A 5,852-nucleotide genomic window follows, 5' to 3' on the forward strand; every position below is an offset into this window, starting at 1 on the left:
CTTTCATTTGTAAACAAGCTCCATTTATTATAATATCTGATCTCACTGTGGTTACCAAGGCTCTGGTGAGTTAATATTTTATATGTGACCCATTACTTTAAATTTGTGACTTAATTGCATTGTACTAGAAATCTGTATTATGATTCATTGTAGCTTGCTCATTGTTTGCTCAATATATTATTGAATATTATAGACTTGTCTGTGTTATATTTTGCTGGTTCAAAGGGGATTCTTAAACTTTTGTCACGGCAATTTATTTAACCGTAACAATGGCTAGATGTGTCTCAATTGCTAACATCTGAAGGGATGATGTAAATCCAGCTAGGGCCCATGCAGGTAGCAAAAGTAATGTGAGTCCCCATGGGCCCTTGTATGGTGATCTACCTGCAGTTGTTGGCGATCAATAGCCCATTTTTATTGTATTGTCCAAATATAACTTTCTACTTTTAAAGATATACGGTATGCTAGCTGTGATAACCTAGTAATTTTACTGTCCTTCATTGACAGGGTTTTATATATTATATGTATGTATTATGAATTATTATCAATCTTTACTCACTCACTCCCGCACTCACTCACTCACTCATTCTGATTACAAAGCTAGCATTAGAACCTACATCCGTGATCTGATGCAGAAGAAGTGGGACACCCAAGTTAGTATCAATAAATTACATGCTATAAAACCCTATATCGGTTACACCTACTTGCGTTGTCAGTCCAGATTTCTAGAGGTCATCAGGCGACGATGTCGTATTGGCCACACAAGATATACTCCTGAGTATCTATTGAAAGGTGAGGATCCTCCGTTTTGTATCCCTTGTGATGAAAGAATCACGGTCAAGCATATCCTGCTTGACTGTGTTGAATATTTCATCACAAGGGATATCTATTTCAAATCACGAACTATGAAGGATCTTCTTAATAATATAAGTTCTCATTTAATTATTGCATTTTTAAAAGAATTAGATTTGTTAACTGATTTGTAAATAGATACATATTTTTTTATTGGTAGTTTAGATTAGTAACTGAGACTGTTAGTGGCTGTATCCTCAAAGGGGGTTGAAGTAGCGTGAAATTATTGTCCTCCTGAGAGTGTACGTAAGTCCCGAAACATTCAAAGGAAATTTTAAATTACCAGCTGTTTTAAATGTAGTATTTTTGTTTTTTTAAATTTCGGATAAATCTTCCTACCATCACCAGCGGCTGAAGGGATGATTTAAATCCAGCTAGGGTCCATGCAGGTAGCAAAAGTAATGTAAGACCCCAGGGTCCCTAGTTTGGTGATCTACCTTTAGTTGTTGGCGATCTATAGACAGTTTTTATATTGTATTGTCCAAATAGTGCTATTAGTTTTAACTTTCCACACAAGTTTTAGTTGTAATTGTGATATTCTAGTTGTTTTACTGTCCTTTGAAGACATGTTTTTCTAATATACACATATTACATTTCAATGACAAATATGTTCTCGTCACGATATGGCTGAGATATTGCCGATGTGACGTTAAATTTTATCTCACTCACTCACTCACTCACTCACTCAAGAGATCCATATTTGCTGTATAGCTGAATTCTATTGTCCGACCCTTTTGGGGCTCTGCCACTTTGGGTTTTTTTAAGCATCAAGCTTCGGTTTATTTTTGCTTTTAACAATTTGCTGAGTATCAGATGACGATTGAGATTGTGAACGTGACTGAGAGGATGACTTATGATCAGAAGATGACTCTGACTGCCTTTCAGACGTACTAAGAAGTGCCTGTAGTTTGAGATGATATTGCAGGATGCAAAAGCTGTGGATTGTCGCATTTGACCCAAGTCAAGTTTGTTTGACAGCTTGTGGATGATGTAGATACTTTAGGGCTTGACTCAGTTGGTGTTTTGGTTATTGAAGCATAACTTTCTGTAAGTTCAGATCTCTTTACAAGTTTTTGGCATCAGAAAAACTGATGTTTTGGGTAAATTTGATCTTGTTGATCTGCATTTGTTCTTTCCAAATCGGACACTCTTTTGAGAAAAGATGAATGTTCTCCTGAACAGTCTTCTCACCACAGTGAGCATATACAACGGACCATGTGCAAGTATTTACACCATGGCCATACTTCTGGCATTTAAAGCATCTGAGCGGATTAGGAATGTAGGTGTCAACATTGATATTGCAGTAACCTGCCTTCAGTGATTTGGGAGCAGTTGGTGACGAAAAGGAAAACAGATAAGTATTGGTTTTAACAGTTTCATTGTTTTTACGGGTTGAAAAGCGTTTTACGTAGAGTACACCTTGATCTTTCATTTCAGTCACGATGTCAAGTTCTGACATGTCAGAAAACAATCGATCACAATCTCTGATGATGCCTTTGCTTGTGTTTAATGTCTTCTGAGCAGAGACAGCGACCGGAATGCCGACGAACGATTCAGTGCTCAACAGATTGGCTGATTGCTGCCGTTTCCCGCATTCAACCAGTAATGCACCTGAACGTAACCGTTTAATGTTCTTAACTTCGCCTGCGATACCTTGAATACCCTTGGCAACTGCGAAAGGGTTCAACTTTAATGGTGTTTTGTCAACAGCTTCAATCACAAGAAAGCGTGGCCAAAAGTCTATTGATTTAGACGGTCTAAGGTCATCATCATCAGGATCATTTTCAAGAGGACGTTTTGTTTTCTTGATGGGGGTTTCATAAGCCATGTTTAGTGTAGATATTTCATCATCCGAGCTCCCCACCCACCACGGAGTATCACAAGCACAATGCTAAGAACAAGCGGGTCTCCGACTTTCAGCACCAAGGATACCCGGATGATATACTCCAGCAGAAAAATTAAGAGATTAATGATTCCACCAGATTGGCCCATGAGCCACCGCCTTCTGGGCATACGACTCTAGGCAAAAACATACATGAAATAGTGTATTTGAAATTCTGAGATAAAAAATTCGCCAAGACTTAAAAATATCATTTTATAATTCCCAAAACTTTGTGTAACAGTACATAATTGTAGCACACACAGGGCTTGGCGTGACCAGCCGATTGATTCAACCACCTGTCTAGGTGAAGTAAGGGGCGAAGTGGTGTGTTGGGCAAAGGAACACTGTTCCTGGACCCAGTGCCCTCAACCACCAGACTCCCGTCCTCCACCGACACAGGGGAGCAACCCACGGCAAACAGGTTACCCAATTCGGTCTTACGACCAGCAATGGGGTGTTGTGGACCAAATATGCCCCAGGGTTGAAGAGCTCTTAGCGTTACCCTTCGTCGACAGGTTTTTATAATATACTGTACTTCTATTCCATTTCATTGTCACATATGTTCTCGTCACGATATGGCTGAAATATTGCCGATGTGACGTTAAATAATAACTCACACACTAACTCTTAGCGTTACTACACCAGCACGAGGAGGTGGCCACCATCGAGGATAAGGTGGCTCTTCATGTAATGTAAGATAAATAGGCGGGTGCCAAGATAAAGACCAGAAGATACCCAGAAATGATCATTCCACACAGCACAGCTCTTAAATGCTGGTTGGCATTCAAGTATATGTAAAGGTCACCCGGCTTCCCGGTCCTCAAAAAACATCCTTCAGTGGACGATCATAGACAAGAGGTCTCATGATAAACATTGCATCATAAAATCCTGTGATACGCTACCTGCGCACGCCATCTTCACGTCACCATGAAGAATAGAAACAGTGTGTTGTTCAAGGCACGGCTGATTGACATATATTTCTTCTCTTTCTCACAGTAGATCGGGGACGTGAGTTTTCTCAGTGAAGGTTTTCAGCATTAGAAGTATTCGGACTGGATATAGTTATACATGTTCTGTTTTCCTCGGCAACATAACCTCGGAGATGGCAAAGCAAGACGAGACCTGTTCTGAATGAGTGAGTGAGTGAGTTAAAATTTAAAGTCACTTTGGCAATATTTCAGCCATATCGTGACTAAAACAAGTTAGATTAACAATAAGTAAAGATAGATTATAAAATCCTGTCAACGAAGGACAGTAAAACAACTAGAACATCACAGATATAAATGTAAAACTAGTAATTAAATCTAAAACATTTTTACTATAGAGGACAGCACAATATTAAAATAGGCTATAGATCGCCATCAACTGAGGGTAGATCACCATACCAGGGACAGACCTGTTCTGACGACTGAGCTTTATGAGCAAAATGATCTTAGGGGTTGGGATTTCATAAATGATAGTGTTATAGTGCAAAATCACATGATTTGCATGTGAGGCAGTCGCCCTTCCAAGCATGGCACATTATTCCCTGGAAGGAGAACATTTGCGTATTGTCTTCTGAATGTGAGCGTGTGTGGCTTTGTGTCTTCTGAATGTGAACTGAATACTTGTATACTTTCTTTTGAGATCGCATTTGCAAAATATTCAACCATGCAGACATTTTGAATGTGCCTGGTTCAATCAAAGAGTAAAACAGTGACCATTTGCACAACACTAACATAAATTGAACCAATATCGTTCCTTATTAGTAGATAGATGATGGCTTTTCCTCTTTTAATTCCCCACTCACTGACTGGATATTCATTGTACCTCGTGGCTTCCTCTACATCTTTAGTATTAGTGTATGCCACTGTTTGATTAATAATTCTTTGTAGCTGTTTTCCCACCATTACTTCATTTTGTCTAACGTCCTCAAGAGCGGGGGTGAATACATACGTTGATACGAAAATTAAAGTTCAATAAGCAGACCAATCGCATTACACCTAATTGATAATCCGAAACCAACTGTCGATTTAATGATGTATTAACGCTTGGACAATAGCCACGCAAATACCGTTATAATAAAGTAACCGATAAATTCTCAAATACAACCAATCCCATCGCATACTAGTAAATTACCGTCGGAAACCAATAACACAACAAGTAATTAGGATTAACGTAAGCAAGTTGCATGTCTTACAGGTGAGTATAAACAAGTTAAGATTTTGAGATGAACAAACGTCCAAAATACAGATTGATCAATTAAATCTACACACGTATAACTTTCCACGATGTCAGTCTAAAGTCTCGATAGGCATGCATCGGAAAATGTTTGAAACGATTTGGCTGTAGGAGTAGCTGAAAGACGATTCGAGTCTTTAATATGTTGTCGGGTAAAACCGATAATTTTTGGATCATCTCATGGAGTGGATTGTCCTTATGGCATTAGGTGCTTAAGAAATCGCCTTCTGGTTTACTTTTTTAATCTTGCTCTCTTTGAGACTAATTTGTGTGAGGAAGTACACAGATGTGAGTTTCAGTAGTGATAAAACTTTCGGTTATTGTATTGATATGATTTTATGAAATCTCTTAGTAACTGAGAGAATTTCTTTTGTTGCTCTGTTCATATACTTCCAATCTAGCTTTCTTCAGATATGGACAGTGTGGTGATAGTGGTTACATCCAAAATAATTAGACAATAATGAAAACAACGAGGATGATAACTGCGGATGCATCTTTATTCCTTACTCAGTCACGTACTTGACACTCTTCTCCTGGTCTCCTTGGAAAGGAAGGACAAGAATTATGCATGTCCAACTTCTTTTTTACGATAGGGGGTCAACGTTACCAGGCAAGTGGTGTTCATAGTATATTGAGATGCATATATGCAAATATGACCAAGTGTTTAAACAGCTGATTTGATTTTGGTTTCAACAGATTAAAAAGCCCGTTAAGTACACAGTGGGTAAGATGGACTAAAACCTGAACTGGTGATGCCTGTGTTATAAAGTTTTGATGATTCATCGGAATCTTTGATGTTCAATACAACGGTTCATTATATATAACATCCGTTACCATTAGTGTGTAATACGTTTATTGGTAACAGTATTGTACACACATTATAAAAAGCTTTGACAAA

Source organism: Haliotis rubra, unplaced genomic scaffold, assembly GCF_003918875.1.
Source record: "Haliotis rubra isolate DU_JTF1 unplaced genomic scaffold, ASM391887v1 Scf397, whole genome shotgun sequence".
NCBI lineage: Eukaryota > Metazoa > Mollusca > Gastropoda > Lepetellida > Haliotidae > Haliotis > Haliotis rubra.